This window comes from Sciurus vulgaris, assembly GCF_902686455.1.
Source record: "Sciurus vulgaris genome assembly, chromosome: 10".
Taxonomy (NCBI): domain Eukaryota; kingdom Metazoa; phylum Chordata; class Mammalia; order Rodentia; family Sciuridae; genus Sciurus; species Sciurus vulgaris.
In genome coordinates, this window is record NC_136470.1 from 31841912 (window position 1) to 31861812 (window position 19901).

The window sequence follows — 19901 nt, forward strand, 5'->3', positions numbered from 1 at the left end:
AAAAAAAGTAATAATAATGTCAATAAAGCCCAATTAATAACTCAGTCAGTCTTCCATACAGATCCTTGTAAAGAGAATGAGACTATTTTGTCAAAATAATAATCATGTTTTCTGAGGGCCATCCTGCTAAAAATATAGCTCCTCCACAGAAGCAGCCGCACGCTCCCTTTAAATAGCTCCATTTGGCTTGCATCGCTGCCTGTCCTTATCTTAACTGAGTCAAACTGTCTAATATCCTTCTAAATGGAAGTAATTTTTGGACTCAGTCACATTGCACATTTGACAATCCCTTCTGGATGTGATTATGTAGAACGATCTCACACACTTACAAAACAGGCAAAGGGGGGTTTGAAGATGTTACATAGCAAATCACTTTTTCTGGCCCTTCTTGGCTTGAAATAGGAGGGTGGTCCATATGATGCTGAATATAGGTGAGTCGCATGCTGAGCTTTGAAAAGGAAAGCATTGTCCTGGGCTGTGAACGGAGCGCTGCATTCCCCTTTGAGGCTAACCGATACCCTGTGATGAATACCACTCTATAAATGCAATCTTCCTTTGTTCCCAGCACAGGCAGGTGTTGTTAAAGCCTTCTGTCCTAGCCCTATCAACGTTCCTGAAACCCGACCTGCCACAATAGAAAGACCCTGAACAGAACACTTTATGGTGCCAGATTGCACAATTCCATTGTGATACCTAATAGACAGACACAACAGATTTTTATGGTTTAATTTTATGGTGATAATCAGAGTACATAAATGGATATCTTTGGAGATACACACACACATGCCCCTATATATAATCCCCATAACTATGCCAGGTTCAGGAGCAGCATCTCTTAGGATGTTGTCACGTGATTGCAGTGACATTTAATAAGAATGTTTTGAATTAGCTGATGGCAATGTGCTCCAAGTTATCCAAAATCAAAATAATGCAATTTTAGTCTTTGTCAATAGAGCTATTTTTGTACAATCAAGTTCACCATATCGACAACAACAGATCCAGCTTTTTCACTCTTATCAGAACTGTCTTGGAACAACAGTGTCAAACTGCTTAAGATGGTAGAAGAAGTTGATTGTGCAGTGGCACAGTCTGTAATTCCAGTGACTCAGGAGACTGAGGCAGGAGAATGACAAGTTTGAGGCCAGTCTGGACAACTTAATGAGACCCTGTTTCAAAACAAAAATAAATAAATAAATAAATAAATAAATGGGTTGGGGATACAGCATCGTCGTAGAACATACCTGGGTTCAATGCCCAGTACTAAGAAAAAGATGGTAAATGATATCTGCTGAAAAAAATTAGGTTATGTTGGATTGGCACATTAGAGGCATAATGAATTAACAGAGCTGCTTCAGAAAATGTAGGGAAATTAAAGACTTCCAAACAAATATGGAAAAAAGGTAGAAAAATAGCAATTCAATTTTATTGCTGTCTTCTACAAAACTGCTTTAACCATTACTCAGCCTAGGATGGTTTTGCTTGAGCTTCACAGTTAATCTGTAGCAAAGAAATGAGGTCAAGATTCCACCTCATTGAGAATCTTTTATAACTCGACAGTCAGAAAGACTGATGTTCAAATTATTACTATACCTTTTAGCACAGATGTGTTACCCAGTTAAGTTATCCAGTATAAAACTTCTCCTTTTGCATCAAATTCTCAGTAATTTGTTTTGATAATTGGTACAGTCTGGTTCTCGAAAGACTCCCAAAATCCCACAAGTTAAAGCGTTGGTCCTCAGGGTGGCACTATTGGGAGGTAGTGGAAACTGTAGGAGGTAGGGCCTAATGGGGATAGCTTGGATCAGCAGGGTCTAGCCCTGAAGAGAAGCATGGGATCCTGCCCTCTTCCTCCTTCTCTTGTGCTTACTAGCCATACTTCCTAGCAGTTTGCTCCACCATACATTCCTTGCCATTGCCAGCCAGCACCTTCATCAGAGCCCCAAAACAATGGCTCCACTGTATCTTGAACTACAAATTCCAAAAATGTAAGCCAAAACAAACTTGTTATAAACTAATTATCTTGAGTATTTGTTTGTCGTGATGGGACGCTGATTTAAGTGAGATGATATATGTATGTGCTAATTAGCCCAGTGTCTGGAGCCCATAAATGACAAAGCGTGCCCACTGTACTATTTTCAGAAGTTCTGCTCTATGGTAAGTGTTGGCTGTAAAGAACTCACAAAATAAACCTTATTACATTTGATCACTTTCATTGATATGATCATTTATTCTAAAATAGTTTTTTATCAATCAAGAAAATAGATTTAACTTACTTTAACAAAGACAAATGTAGCAATGACTATGAGATAAAAGGTAACATAGAATCTTCTCTTGCACAAAAATCTAAGTTGGTAGTAAAGAGTGAGAGTGGTTCCATTCTATGAGGGCACTCAGGAGTCCAAACTCTCCGCTTCTGTTGTGCCCAGAGTGCCATCCACACTATCTCCATGTCTCTGTTGTAATCACCAGAAGTACACCTGTACTTAAGAGCAGCTGAATACTATTGTTACTTCCATGTGCCCAGTCAAAACTAAGAAGTCAAATTGCTAAAAGGAAAGATGAATATTGGAAGACAATTATGAATTTATTTTAAAAGGTATGTGCATCAGTTATCCATTTATATAAAACATGCTACCTACAACTTAATAGTCCAAAATAATAAGCTATTATTTAGCTCCTTATTCTATATATTGGCAATTTAGACTGAGCTCTGCTGGGTGGCTTTTGCCGGTCCTCTTATGGCTCATCTATCTGTCTGTTATCGGCTGCGATGTTCTGTGCAGGGAAAGGAGGGCTGTCAGTTAAGAGCTTCAGCTCCCTTGTCCTCGAGCAGTTTAGACTTTCCCTGTCATCCTAATGACTGTGCAAGAATTTTGAGATTCAGACCCTTAACATAAGCATTGTCACTTCTGCTACATTCTCTCAGCCAAAGCAAGTAAGAAGGCCAGTACTGATTTAAATGGTACAAAAATACATGCCTTGGTATTGGCACCAAAACAGACAGGTAGACCAATGGTACAGAATAAAAGACACAGGGACAAACCCACATAAATACAGTTATCTTGTACTAGAGAAAGATACCAAAGCATACATTGAAGAAAAGATAGCCTATTCAACAAACGGTTCTTGTAAAACTGGAAACCCATATGCAGCAAAATGAAATTAAATCCCTATCTTTTCACCCTGCACAAAACTCAACACAAAGTCTATTTCAAGGATCTAGGAAATAGACCTGAGAACCTGTGCCTAATAGAAGAAAAAGCAGGCCCAAATTTCATCATGTCAGCTTTGGACCTGACTTCCTTAACAAGACTCCTGAAGCACAAAAAATAAAATCAAGAATCAACAAAAGGGATGGATTCAAACTAAAAAGCTTCTTCTCAGCAAAGGAAATAATCAATAATGTGAAGAGAGAGCCTACAGAGTGGGAGAAAATCTTTGTATCACACACCTCAGGTAGAGCACTAATCTCCAAGATATATAAAGAACTCAAAAAACTTAACACCAAAAAAACAAATAACCCAATCCATAAATGGGCTAAGGAATTGAACTACACTTCACAGAAGAAGAAATAACCATCGAACAAATGTCTGAAAAAATGTTCAATATCTCTAGCAATTAGAGAAATGCAAATCAAAACTACTCTAAGAGTTTATATCACTCCACTCAGAATGGCAATCATCAAGAATGGAGGCAACAATAACTGTTGACAAGGATGTGAGAAAAAGGTACATTCATACATTGCTGTGGAACTGCAAATTGGGTGCACCATTATGGAAAGCAGTATTCCTCAGAAAACCAACCATTTGACCCAATATCCCATTCCTTGATCTATACCCAAAGACTCAAAATCTGCATACTACAGTGATGTTGCCACACCATTATTTATAGCAGCTCATTCACAATAACCAAACAATGAAACCAACCTGATGCCCTTCATAGATGAATGGATCAAAAAACTATGGTATATATACACATGGAATATAACTCAGTCTTAAAGAGAATAAAATTATGGCATTTGCAGGTAAATGGATGGAGTTGAGAATATCATGCTAAGCACATATGCCAATACCCAAAAACTAAAGGCTAGAATGTTTTATCTGATATGTGGGATGCTGATCCATAACTAGCAGTGGTGGGGGGAATGAATGGAGGAACTTTGCATTGGCAGTAGGAGTGAGGGGAAGGGGAAGGGGGCAGGAGAGTGGGAAGATGGTGGAATGAGATTGACATCATCCTAGTTGCATGAATGAGTAAGACTCTACAATCATGTACAGCCAGGGAAATGAATAGTTGTTGCTCCGTTGGTGTACAATGGAATCAAAAATGCATTCTGCTGTCATGTGTAACTACTTAGAACAAGTAAAAAAAAAAGACAAGCCACCTTTTGATGGGAGGAGCTAAATTAAGCCATAGAGAGGAAAAGAATGTGTCCTAATTTTTATCTAGCATGAAGGATAGTCAAATTGTAATTGCTATTCATAAATTTACTATATTATGCATAAAAGAAACCTCTCTTGCTGTGAAGCATGTAATTTTAATTAGAGACATATCTACTTACTGAAGGGAGATGGATACAAATGTTAGAGCCCTAAGTTACACATAGTTATGAACATACAGACACACACTTGCATGACATTTAGATCAGATTTGGACCTTTTACAGTATACACCTAAGCCACGTGCGGAAAGCAATTGACCTGCTTGGTGGCTGTGAACCATCAGTGATCTTAGAGAAAGAAGAAAAGATTTTATCATTTGATGGTCATAAATGTCAAATAAAAATTACAAAATAGTGGTGAAAGAACTGAGCTGTTTATGAGAAGAGCAGAGCTTTACTTCTGCCTATGCTTCACAGTTTGCATGATTTTTATATATTCACTTCATATTTTTGAACATTTTTTGTTGGGTCATTCATAAAACTTTTACTAATAACTCTAATATCTCCTTCCATTTTGAATGGTGTTTGTAGGTCACCAAAATTACCAAAAAAAGGCTTGCCCTTTCAGATGACTAGAAAATCATGAATGTAAAAATGAGAAAAGAAATACCCAGTGTCAAATGTCAAGAGATATGGAATTGTCTGGATGCCTATCCACATTTTGTATGTAGGAAAAAAAATCCTAAAAACTGTGTATTTGCAAGCCAACTACAGAGGTACTTTTTTCTTCAAAAAAGATCAATGTTATTATTAACAATAAGTTGTTAATTTATGTATGAAAAAATTTCCAAACCCTTGTAATTAAAATTCAGTTGTTTCTGTGGAATGTGATATAAGATATTTTGAGTTTGTTTCATAATAAAAATAAGAGTTGAGTTGTAAACATGACCCCTGTTTCCATATTGCCAAGATATAAAAACCTAGATAAGAATTTGTTCTTCATGATAGGCGACCCTAGAAATCAAACTCGAATTATGTTTCTCTTTCAAAACAAATAATAGAATAAAACATAATTTCTTAATTTCCTTTAACAAGTGTTATAAAATCCATGAAGATGAGGCCAACATATGTGACTTCTTAAAATATATGACTACAAAACAGCTATAGTTTAGATGATGCTTCAGGATTAAAAAGCAAAATGAAATAAAAGCAAAAAAAAACTCTAGGTTGATAAGTCAGTGGGTTATCAAAGTTGTGATGACAAGACCATGACCATATTGCTTAGAGCCAGGCACAGCTCGGGAGGCTAAGGCAGGAGGATTTTGAGTTCAAAAGCAACTCAGTGAGACCCTGTCTCTAATAAATACAAAATAAGGCTGGGGGATGTGGCTCAGTGGCCAAGTACCCCTGAATTCAAAACCTGGTAAACCTCCCCCCCCTGAAAAAAAAAATTGCTCAGAAGTTTGTTTGCAATGTTGAAAATGTTAATTATCCAACCACACCCCACACACCCTCATCAGATTTCTTTGAGAGAATGTGGGTGTTTTTAAGACCTACAGGGGCTAAGGTTGAAGAACATTGGATCAGCCAATATTACTTAGGTCAATCAACTAGGCAATGAATTATAGAAAAACCTCATCATTCTGCAATCTAATCATTACCATCTTGTAACAGAAGTGACTTCTAAGGTCTCTGTGCACATTATAGTTCTCTGGAAAAATTCATGTGACTTTAGTTGAACAGGCTGAATGTGAGCCTTGCGCATGGTAAATAAAAGAAATTCAAACAAGTTTTTACTTCCAGTATTATATTTCATAGAAGATACAAAGGAAATTCTCCTCAGAAAAATGTTCTAAAGAAGATAAATTAAGTGTTCTAATGAAAAAGGGGCTATGCAAAGAGTTACATTGTTTTAAAACCCTGGAGGTGGGGGGGAATATGGTATAACAAGCTCTTTTAAAAGAAAGTTAACAATTCACAGGAGGTCATGTGATTTTCTGAGGTCAGACTGATATTTTAGTGACAAAATTCAGAGAGAAATTTAAGTGCAAACTACTAATTTTGTATTTTCTTCTTTAAGATCTACTCTTTCCAATGAATTACAGATCTAGAGAAGTATTTTATTTTTAAAATAAGATCCAAATTAGGTGTGAAAAATAAACTTATATGTACAGAACAATGGCAGAGGATGAAATTGATGCTTATAATATGGAAGAAAAAATTTAGATTCTCCAAAGACCTTCATTCTTCCTTATTTTTTTCTCTTCAAGAGATATCAACTTTTTCATTTTAAAACTTAAATAAGACATGACACCCTAGAATGCAGAGGCTTTAACTAAAAGCTTTTTTATTTCTTAAAATCCTTTAAGCATAAAAAAAATCAAACTCCTTACCTAGGAAAACTCTCTTTATAACATCAAAAAGAGATAAATCCACAAAAGAAAAAAAAAGAAAAAGAAAAAAAAAAACATTGAAGGAGATTGTCATAGCAACCAGATAAGAACAAACTTGGCATAGAAAGCAACCTGATTATTTCTCCTTTTTAATCAAAATTACATATCATTAAGTTTCTGAAGCAAAACAATGGAAAAATAGAAAAAGAATTTCAAAGTATATTGCATGCACATTAATGTTTGTTAACTCTCTCAGCACCTAAAGTAAATGCCATTATTTGTTCATATAGGAATGATTTATTTCCATGGGATTTTCAGCCTCATTTCTTCCCTGTGCTTTACCCATTTAAAAACCACCAAACATGGGTTATTCCTTACCAGAGACACATTTAAATTTTATTTATTTCTTTTTTCTTTTTCAACTGTCAATACTTTTAACCTGATTTTCTGAAATAGTCATTGTCCACAATTAGTGCCTTGTAAGAAATAATATTATTTGCATAGCTTTCAAAACTCTTTGTGTTTATTTGGTTTCTTGAAAATGGCGTGATGTTTCTGAGTCTGGTTTTATCCTCCTACTCTTAGTGAACTCCTTGTAATAAGATATAGAACAGAATTCTGCAGGACACAGACCCCAGGTCGGGTGCTTGTTTCTGCCCTTTCTGCAGCTTCGCCTGGCTGAAGGCACAAGCTGATGAAGTGTAAGTGCAGAGCAGGATGACCTCCACAAAATAAGCTCAGCAAATCTCCACCAGGCCAGGGTGTGTCAACCATATTTTCTGTGCTGGAACATCACTGCTGCCCTCTTCCACTTTGGTAAATTGTGAAAGATGTAGGTTATCCTAATGGCCCCTGGATAAATTCTGTGAAGCAAAATGCTAGTGTTGCAAAAAAATGAATGCTGTAAAAAAATTAGATGGAGCTCCTATGCACAGTAATACTTATGACTCTTGACATATGAATCACCGTGAAGACACACCTCTGACCTCTCTGCCTCCACACCCACAACCAGTTGTTCAAGCCAAGTGAAAGAAAATTTCCAGTTTACCTCAATGCCCAGTTGAAAGCTATTGCTATCAATGGGACATTGCTAGCTAAAGGTATGAACAAGGAATATCAGAGACTGAACAAAACCAAGTTTTCATTATCCCACCGCTAAGTGCACACTCAACAATACCTTTGAATGGGTGTGGAAAGTATCCTCTGCAAAGTGGCAACCACACAGTGCCAATTAATTATAAGATGCATCAATAAATCTGACCTTCTGGATTTTAAAATGGAATTCTGAGCACCTATCGTTCTTACTAGAAAGAAGAAATATGGAAGTAATCTAAATGACTGCATAAAATAAGTAAGAATACTTTAGGACATACTAATAAAAATTGTCTTAGGTCAGAGTTTACAGAAGCAGAGATGAAAATGAGATTCTATGAAAGCACTCATTCAAGATTTCATGCTTCTTTTAAGTAACAAATATTGATCAGGACATACATCTGAATAAAAAAAATTAGGATTAATATGCATCACAAAAAAATTCAAAAGAGTAAGAGAGATGGAGTAAAACTATTCTGTTATATTCATTGTACAATGCATTATGAAATTATTAATTTATTAAATACATCAATTTGAAATTATGTTAAAAATCTAAAATTGTTTATTTATCTAAATGCTTGGGGGTGAGTGTTGTAATCTCTGAAATAACCAGTGAAGGGAAATAGATTGCACACTACCATGTGTTCTGGTTTGAGGATGCATGGTTGAAGATAGGAACCCAAGAAACAGAGTGTAAAATGGGAATTCCAGGCAAGCGATGTATTGAGAAAAGGAATTGCAAGTAACCGTGTGAGGGAATAAAGTGTGAATGAGTAGGGAGAAAAAGCAGAGCCAGGTTATGATTCAGAAGTGCTCTAACCTAATCTGACCCCACAAGGTTCTCCTGAGCACAGTGGTGGCAGTGTTATCCTAATTTTAAGTGAGAAGACAGGTTTTTACAATCCGGCCATTTCAACTCAGTGCATTGGTTGATTGCTGCAGCTGTGCTGTGGAGTGGTCGAATGTTTCAGACACTCAATAGCAATATTGACCCCCACTGGAGGGCAGTACTTTGAGAAGTGTGCAGCTTCAAGCCATTAGAAACCCCCACCTAGAGTAGAAAGGAGTTGGAAATATCTGCCAAGAAAAAGAACTGGGTAAGAAGCAGCAGCATCCATACAGAGGGGAGAGTGAAATAATAAAAACATTTAAGGAAATCAAGAGACAGAAAATACAGAGGACAAGTACACAGATCAATTGGAACACATAAGGAACAAAAAATAAAATTTAAACCCAAATTATTAGTATTACATTAAACGTGTGTAGATCAATTTTTTTCAATTGAAATATAAAGATATAATATTGGATTAAAAATATTAGTTTATAAGAAACTGATCTTAAATATGTGTTAAAAATATTAAGAAGGAAAAGTATAAATAGTAAAGTAGTAAGAAAATAAAGAAAGATGGAAGAAGCTGTACTGATGTCAAAAATGTAGACTTTCTGGAGAGAAAATTATAAAGAGAAAATGTTTGTATTGCAAGAATGAATGACTTGAATAATCAGAAATATGTAAAAAGTTAATATATCCTGGGAATATATAAAGAAATAGTTGGCAGAGCCAAAATTAGAAATAGTCATTCTATATATGCTCTCATAACTGTAGTGAGAAATTTTAACATGCATTTAATAATCGTTAGAACATAGACAAGAAATATCAAGGATTATGTAAGTTTGATAATCAAAATTAACCAAGCTGCTAATATTGACCTATTTAGAATACTATACCAAATTGGCAAAAGAATTCAAACTCTTTACAAATTTACTACAACATTTAACAAAATTGATCATATGTTGACCTAAAAGAAAACTAGAATTTCCCTAATTTTGACATGATATAAAAATCTTCTAAATTATCTTGATTTAAAGAAGAAACCAAGCAAAACTCAGGCAGTATTTTAGTGAATTATAATAAAAATCTGACTTATCTAAAACTTATGCATTACAGCTAAAACTGAGATTAGAAGAAAATTTATAGCATCAAATTCACAGGAAAAAAAGGGAAAAGTTAATGTTTTAAGTATCTACTGCAAGGAGTTAGAAGAGCAAATTAAAACCAAAGAAAAAAATGGACATAAAAAATAAATATGAAAGTAGAAATCAATACATAAAAAAGTACTTAGGGAATATAAAGATATGAAGATTGTAGGAGAGAGAGGGAGAGAGAGAGAACAAAGTAATTACATTGGAAATAAAAAGAAAGGCCTAACTAAAGAAATCATACATTTTAAAAGATATTGGAAAAATATTTGTCAATTAATTTGCAAATTTAGATAAGATCAATATATAATTTAAAAAAATACACTAAATGTAAAAAGAAATAGAAAATTAATTATTATGTTATCATTTTAAAACTTGATTCTAGCAACAAAGAGGTACCCAGAACCATATAGATTTAACTGTGAATTTAACATTAATCTTAGGTAATTCTTGTGCATTCTTTTTTATGAGGCCAGCACAACCTGTATCCCAAAACCTGAAAATAAAATCACAAAAAGGAAAATTGCATAGCAATCTTTATCATAAATACATATGCAAAACCTAGTCAAAAATTGGTGAACCTTATGAATGTGGTGTGTATACATGTGTGAATGTGTGTGTGTGTGTGTGTGTGTGTGTGTGTATACACACTGAAACCAATTAGGTTTATCCAAACAATGGTTTTAACATTTAGATTTTAAAAACTGTATTAACATAAGTCACTCTGTTAAAAGAATGAAGGAAAATAAAAGGCAAGTATCATGCCAAAAGATGATAAGGAAGTTACCAGAATTCACCATCCACCAAGTATTAACAAAAACAATTAAAAAATCTTGGAAAACATTGTGAATCTGGTAACTCATATGCTACAAATGATCTGTCAAACACCTTTTTGAGAGTGTAACATTAAATTTGATACTGAGAACAAGACGGGAATGTTTCCCATTGTATTTACTTTGTATGGAAAATCCTAACTCACATAATAACAAAAAAAAATGCAAAAAAAAATATCAGCTAGCATTTGCAACTAATATTACTGAGGCTACAGAACCCAAAAAAGGCAACCTCTTAAGATTAATAAGTGAATTCCACAATGTTTCTGGATATAAAGTCATTATTTGAAGTTCACTTGTATTTCTCTATGCCAACAATAATTAGCAAACTAAATTATAAGCAATATGCCATTTTAATAGACCAGAATGCAGCAAATCTTTAGAAACACATCCAACAAAAAGGTGTGAGATTTCTACCGACAATACAGTAAACATGCTAAAAGACAAACTAATAAAATGGCAAGTTAAAACAATGCTCAGGTTTAGAAAAATTAACATTGCAAAATTGTCAGTTGCCTCCACGTTGACCTATATATTCCAGGCAAAATCCCAGCAAGATCTTTAAGGAAATAAAACTAGAAAACTAACAGCTGTGTTATAAGTTATTTCTGCCTTGATTATACCTGACCTTATCTTTTAGTTAGATATTGTCATCTTGCTCTTACTTCTTTATGTATTCTATGTGTAATTTATTAATCACATAAACCCATTAACTGGTTACTATTTAGTTCAAATTCAATTATGTTTTGTAATATATCATGTAATATATCAAGATATCATGGTTATAAACACTTCTATTAAGTTCAGAATCAGAATAAACACTCAAAACAAGATTAAGTGTGGGGCACTATTCAATACCCATTTTGTAATTAGAGAAACTGAGTAATAAAAAAAAAGCAATAGTCTTGTTTATTGCAACTGCCTGGTTATTTCTTCCTAAAAGAATCACAATTTTGGTCAGTTATCCAATCTTCATTTATAGTTGATATTCTCAGGATCTCAGCTGATACCCATTTATTTGAATAAACCTGATACCTGTGAATTATAAGACCAAATTTCTTGTATTCCACAATCAAGAAGAGAAATGGTCTCTTAGGCTTCAGGAAAATATTTTCTTCCTAATAACATAGAGCATAGGAATAAATATTTTAGCTTCTTCTTCTGAATCAGATTGTGTCTAGGTAAGAAGATTACCAATATCAACTTCAGTCTGAGGATGAAGCTGACTATGGACAAGGCAGATGAGAGATGAAATAAACACTGCATTCTTGATAACACTCGTTAGCCACTAAATGAATCAATACTTAATGCCCTCCTACCTGTAGTTATTGCATAAAAAAGTTTAAATCAGTTCGAATTCGAGTTTCCTTTGCATAACTAAAACAAAGTTTGTATTAGGGTTCTCCAAAGATATTCTCTCTTACTTGGAGGAAAATCAGCTTTTTGCGTTCTATGAATAGAACCCAAACCTTCAACTAACAGAATCTTCAACTAATTAGATAAAGGCTACCCACATTATGTAGGGAAATCCACTTTACTCGGTCTACCAGTTTAAATGTTAATCACATTCAAAAATACCTTCACAAAAACCACTAGGGTAAGCTTTGACCAAATGTCTGGGAACCCCATGATTGAGTCAGTCTTAATACACAAATTATCCATCACACTTCCACCCCTTGTCAAGTTGGCACCTAAATAAATCTTAATTCTCCAAAGAAAGATAATAATAATGTAAAAATGTTGCCTAACATGATAGAAATATCATGTATGAAACTCAAGATGCATTAACCCCCTTCCTCCCATAAAGAAGCAGAATCTTTGGTAGGGTTTAACCTTCCCCATGTTATCCTTAATTTAAAGACTATAAAATTAACAACATTTAAATACTATGATGAAGTCAATATATCTTATAAGTGAATGGAAGAACGAATAAAATGAATATTCTTGAGATACATGTACACTCAGAGACACACACAGGACACATATACTCATAACAGAATGAGGAGATAATAATCATGACAATCACAGTTCTCATTTCTATAACTGGTCATGTTGTTTTAGCTGGCATTTATACCTACCTTTTCCAACTACCTGTTCTGTATTTGCTTGGCCATGTACCTTTACCTGATAGAGTAACCTGAACTTTCATTTCTGATGGGTCTGTACTATTAAGCGAGTGTCTGGATTAGGCCATTGTAGTTTTTCATTGACTTTGGTCAGAGGACATGATAATACTAAAAGATACCCTGAGGAATCTCCTATATTCCAGGCACATACTTCCTTATCTCCTTATCTACACTGCTAAGTGGTAGTCCTATTTCCTCTCTGTGGTGAGGATATATCAGTTTAGTAGGTCAATAACTCTTTTTTGTTTGTTTGTTCGTTTGCCTGATGATTCTGACAATGGAAGAGCCCAAAGTTGACAGTGGCAGTGTTAGCTTCTTGTCGTTAGTATCTTTAAATAAAATCAGATTAAAGAGCCAATTCCAGAAACCACAGAACTAATTTAAGAAACTTCTCCTTAAAATTTTATGCTTCTAGGAAATAACAAAAGTCAGAGCAGAAATAAATGAAATAGAGACTAGAAATAAATGGAAACGATCAATGAAACTAAGCATTCAGTTTTCCTGAAAGAAATAGGCAAAATCAGCAAAACTTTATCTAGACTAAGTAAGTTAGTCAGCTTTCTCATCACTGTGACTAAAAAACCCAACCAGAACAATTGTAGAGGAGGAATAGTTTATTTGAGGGGCTCAGAGCTTCAAAAGTCTTGGTCCATAGAAGGCTGACTCCATATCTCGGGGCTCCAAGGGAGGCAGAACATCATGGTGGAAGAGTGTGGCGAGGGAAGCAGTTCACATGATGATCAGGAGCAGAGAGAGGAGGTGTCTACCTGCCAGATACAAATATATACTCCAAAGCCATGATCCTGATTCCCATCTCCTCCAGTCACACCCTGCCACTTCATTTGCCACCCAGTTAATCCCATCAGGGGATTAATTCACTTATTGGGTTAAACTCTCATAATCCAATAATTTCTCCTTTGAATTTTCTTGCATGTCTTACATGTGAGCTTTAGGAAGATACCTCAAATCCAAACCATAACACTAAGAAAGTGAGAAGACTCAAATAAAAATTAGAATTGAAAGAGGGGATATTTACTACAATACCACAGAAGTACAAAGAATCATAAAAGAGTACTATGAATAATTATACCCCCCAAAATCATGAAAACTAGAAGAAATGAATTCCTATAAACATATAGCTTACTAAGACTAAAGCATGAAGAAATAGAAAAGCTGAACAGACAAATAATGAATTAAGATAATTAAATCATCAGAAAGAGAAGTTAGGAAAACTACCCCATTCACAATAGCCTCGAAAAAAATAAAATACTTGGGAATCTAAAAAAAGAGGTGAAGACCTCTACGATGAGAACTATAGAACACTATAGAAAGAAATTAAAGAAAACCTTACAAGATGGAAAGATCTTCCATGTTCTTGGATAGGCAGAATTAATATTGTCAAAATGGCCATACTACCAAAAGTGCTATACAGATTCAATGCAATTCCAATTAAAATCCCAATGACATACCTCACAGAAATAGAGCAAGCAATTATGAAATGCATCTGGAAGAATAAGAAACCCAGAATAGCTAAAGCAATCCTTAGCAGGAAAAGGGAAGCTGTGGGTATTGCAATACCATAACTTCAACTATACTACAAAGCAAGAGTAACAAAAACTGCATGGTATTGGCACCAAAATAGATAGGTAGATCAAAGGTATAGAACAGAGGACATGGACACAAACCCAAATAAATACAATTTTCTCATACTAGACAAAGGGGCCAAAAATATGCAATGGAGAAAAGATAGCCTCTTCAACAAATGGTGCTGGGAAAACTGGAAATCCATATGCAACAGAATGAAATTAAACCCCTATCTCTCACCCTGCACAAAACTCAACTCAAAATGGATCAAGGACCTCGGAATCAGACCAGAGACCCTGCATCTTATAGAAAAAAAAGTAGGTCCAAATCTTCAACTTGTTGGCTTAGGATCAGACTTCCTTAACAGTATTCCTATTGCACAAGAAATAAAAGCAAGAATCAATAACTGAGATAGATTCAAACTACAAAGCTTTCTCTTAGCAAAGAACACTGTCAGCAATGTGAAGACAGAGCCTACAGAGTGGGAGAATATCTTTGCCACTCATACTTCAGATAGAGCACTAATTTCCAGAATATATAAAGAACTCAAAATACTCTACACCAAGAATACAAATAACCCATTCAACAAATGGGCTAAGGAAATGAACAGACACTTCACAGAAGAAGATATACAAGCAATCAACAGATATTTGAAAAAAAAAAATGTTCAACATCTCTAGTAATAAGAGAAATGCAAATCAAAACTACCCTCAGATTCCATCTCACCCCAATTAGAATGGCGATTATCAAGAATAAAAGCAACAATAGGCATTGGAAAAGATGTGGGGAAAAAGGTACACTCATACATTGCTGGTGGGGTTGCAAATTAGTGCAGCCACTCTGGAAAGCAGTGTGGAGATTCCTTAGAAAACTGGGAATGGAACCACCATTTGATCCAGGTATCCCATTCCTTGGCCTATACCCAAAGGACTTAAAATCAGCATACTACAGAGATAACAGCCACATCAATGTTCATAGCTGCTCAATTCACAATAGCCCAGATTGCAGAACCAACCTAGATGCCCCTCAATTGATAAATGGATAAAGAAACTGTGATACACACACACACACACACACACACACACACACACACACACACAATGGAATATTACTCAGCCATAAAGAATAATGAAATTATGGCATTTGCAGGCAAATGGATGAAATTGGAGAATATCATGCTAAGTGAGATAAGCCAATCTCAAAAAACCAAAGGGCAAATGATCTTGCTGATAAGCAGATGATGACACATAATGAGTGGTGTGAGGGGGCAAACATGGAAGAAGGAGGGACTGTATAGAGGGAAAAGAGGGGTGGGAGGGATGGGGGAAGGAAAAACTATTACCCTATGTAAATATATGATTAAACAAATGGTATGCCTCTACTTCGTGTACAAACAGAGAAACAAGATGCATCCCATTTGTTTACAATAAAAATAAATTTTAAAAAAGATAATTGAATCAGTTATCAAGTCTCCCACCAAAGAAAAGAAGAGACACTAATGGTTTCATCAGTGATTCCCACCAAACATCTAAAGAATTAATATCAACTCTCTTCAAATTTTTCCAACAACACTGAAGAGGAAGGAACACATCCAAACTCATTTTATAAGACCAATATTACTCTAATACAAAAGCAGAAAAAGAGGAATATAAGAAGAAAAAAAATTATAGGCCAGATTCTTGATGAACATCATGTAAAAATCTTCACTAAAATATGAATAAAGGGGTGACTGGAAGATTGCAGAATGATCTAGGCGGCAACTCTTGACATTTTCACAGTTCAGAAATTTAGCAGTGAAAGAACATCTGACTACAGAGGTGGGTGATATAGTTAAAGATCTAAAAGTCAATATTGGACAGCTGAGACTCTGGGAAACTTAGAATTTGATTACCTTGAAGCAGAAAATAAAGAAATAATTCCTTGTGAATCCTGACCTGGTGGGGTCAAGAGGGAGAAAGAGGAAGAAGAAAAGACCCCAAATTTATTTCCTTAACAGCTGGAAAGAAAAGTACCAAGTTAAAATATGGTCAGACCGGTAAAGACAATGAAGGAGATCACACAATTCAGTCTACGTTGTTGGCAGAAAGTTGTGCCAGGCAGGGTAGCCATTTTGTAAAGTCTATAGCTCCCTAGAAAAAAAAGATTAATTCAATCTAGCTTCTCACCTCCTATAGATAGTAACAAATAAAATCACAGGGAACACCTCTGAGATAGGTTGCTTCAGTAATCCAGCATGAAGGAAATTGTAGAGGGATAACTACTAACTGAAAGTTACTAAGACCCCTCACCACCACAGATAAAGAGAATGTGTGGAGATGACCTGTGAGTTAATCACTCCTGAGGAATGCTAACCCCAACCCAATTTTCCAGAAAACCTCCACTGGAACTTAGGCAATGATGGGCCAAAACTCCAGTGATCTGCAACAGTCAGGGTGGAGGCTTTTGTGCCACAGATCACTCACAGAGAGCCTGTACTCACTGGCCCGAGAACTGCAGACAACCATCAAGTGCTTAGGGCCACTACAAAAATTTCCCAGCACAGGAGCATTCAGAGTAGCCAGCAACAGCCCTGAGCCTTAAGCAATCCATCCCTGCACCCAACAGAGATAGCCCACAGACACAATACCCTTTGAACACAGAAATTAGAAATTAGTAACAAGATTAAGAAAACAGAAACCATTTTTAATACATGGAATTGAATAAAACACTTGGAAAGAGGAATGGGTCACAGGAAAAAATCAGAGAAGAAATCAAAAAATCCTTAAAAACAAATTAGAATAGAGATAAAACATGAAAATCACTAGAATAGTACAAAGGCAGTTCTTAGAGGAAACATTATAGCATTGAGAGTCTATACTAAAACAACAACAAAAACCCAGAAAGATCCTAAATAAATAATCTAATGATATATCTCAAGGTCCAAGAAAAGTAAGAACAATTCAATTCAAAATCACTAGAAAGCAGGAAATAATTAAGATCACTAATGAAATTAATCAAATTGAGAATTAAAAAACATAAAGAATTAATGCAATAAAGAGTTACTTCTTAGTCAAACTAACCAAAAGAAATAGAAGACCCCAATAAAAAAAAGATTACAGATTAAAATGAGACATTACTACAGATATTTCTGAAATCCAGAGGATCATAAGGAACTATTTTGAAAATTTATATGAGCATTGATCTTGTAACCTGCTACTTCACTGAATTCACCTATGAGTTCTAAGAGTTTTCTGGTGGAATTTCCAAGTTCCTCTAAATATATAATCATGTCATCAGCGAAACGGGATAGTTTGAGTTCTTCCAATCCTCAGTAGAAAGAGCGAAGCAGGGGGTATCTCAATACCAGATCTTCAACTCTACTACAAAGCAATAGTAACAAAAAAGGCATGATATTGGTACCAAAATAGACAGGTAGATCAATGGTACAGAATAGAGGACCTGGACACAAACCCAAATAAATACAATTTTCTCATACTAGACAAAGGGGCCAAAAATATGCAATGGAGAAAAGATAGCCTCTTCAACAAATGGTGCTGGGAAAACTGGAAATCCATATGCAGCAGAATGAAAGTAAACCCCTATCTCTCACCCTGCACAAAACTCAACTCAAAATGGATCAAGGACCTCAGAATCAGACCAGAGACCCTGCATCTTATAGAAGAAAAAGTAGGTCCAAACCTTCAACTTGTTGGCTTAGGATCAGACTTCCTTAACATTCCTATAGCACAAGAAATAAAAGCAAGAATCAATAACTGAGATAGATTCAAACTACAAAGCTTTCTCTCAGCAAAGAACACTGTCAGCAATGTGAAGACAGAGCCTACAGAGTGGGAGAATATCTTTGCCACTCATACTTCAGATAGAGCACTAATTTCCAGAATCTATAAAGAACTCAAAAAACTCTACACCAAGAATACAAATAATCCAATCAACAAATGGGCTAAGGAAGAAGAAGATGTACAAGCAATCAACAGATTTATGAAAAAATGTTCAACATCTCTAGTAATAAGAGAAATGCAAATCAAAACTACCCTAAGATTCCATCTCACCCCAATTAGGATGGCGATTATCAAGAACACAAGCAACAATAGGTGTTGGCGAGGATGTGGGGAAAAAGGTTGACTCATACATTGCTGGTGGGGTTACAAATTAGTGCAGCCACTCTGGAAAGCAGTATGGAGATTCCTCAGAAAGCTTGGAATGGAACCACCATTTGACCCAGCTATCCCACTCCTCGGCCTATACCCAAAGGACTTAAAATCAGCATACTACAGCCACATCAATGTTCATAGCTGCTCAATTCACCATAGCCAGATTGTGGAACCAACCTAGATGCCCTTCAACTGATGAATGGATAAAGAAACTGTGGCATATATATATACAATGGAATATTGCTCTGCCATGAAGAATGATAAAATTATGGCATTTGCAGGGAAATGGATGAAATTGGAGACTATCATGCTAAGTGAGATAAGCCAATCTCAAAAAACTAAAGGGCAAATGATCTCGCTGATAAGCGGATGAGGAAATATAATGGGGAGTAGGAGGTGTTAGCGTTAGGGTTAGGGTTAGGTTTAGGGTTAGGGATAAGGAGATTGGTAAGAATGGAGGAAGGAAGGACTGTGTAGAGGGAAAAGAGGGGTAGGAGGAGTGGGGGGGAAGGGGGAAAATAACAGAATGAATCAAACAACATTGCCCTATGTAAATTTATGATTTTTAATAAAAAAATTATACTGAAATCAAGCAGATTTACTCTAGGGATTAAAAAATGACTTAGCATATACAAATTGATAAATATGACACTGGCAAAATGAAGAAGAAACTTATCCAAGTATTTCAAAAGGTACAGAAAAAAATCACTGGACAAAACTCAACATCCTTTAGTGATTAAAAAAGAAAAAAAAAATCTCTCAGCAAATTAGAATAAAAGAATTTTACCTCAACCCAATAAATGCCATTTATGACAAACCCACAGCAAGTATTTTCAATGATAAAAAATTGAGAGCTTTTTCTCTAAGATGAGGAGAAAGACAAAGGTAACCACTCACAAGTCCTAGTCAACATAATTCACATGTTTTCTCCAGTGCAATTAGACAATAAAAAGAAATTAAAAGTATCTAAATAAGACAGGAAGTAAAACAGCCCAGCTGTGTATGACATGATCTTATATATATGTTTAGAAAACCCTAAGGACCTAATCAAAAAACTGTGAGAACTAATAAATGAATTCAGTAAATCAAAATACAAGTCAGTTGTGTTCCTTTGCACTAACAACAATCCATCTGAAAAATATATTTAAGAAAACAATTCTATTTATAATATCATCAAAATGAATAAAATCCTTAGGTATAAATTTAACAAGGGGAGGGGTGAAAGAATTGTATACTGAAAAACATGAATAACTGATAAAAGAAATTCAAGACATGAATAAATGGAATAATATCCTGCATGCGTTTTTAACCATAATACTCACAGGCAGGCATTAATCAGAAGAATGAATACATCAAAATATC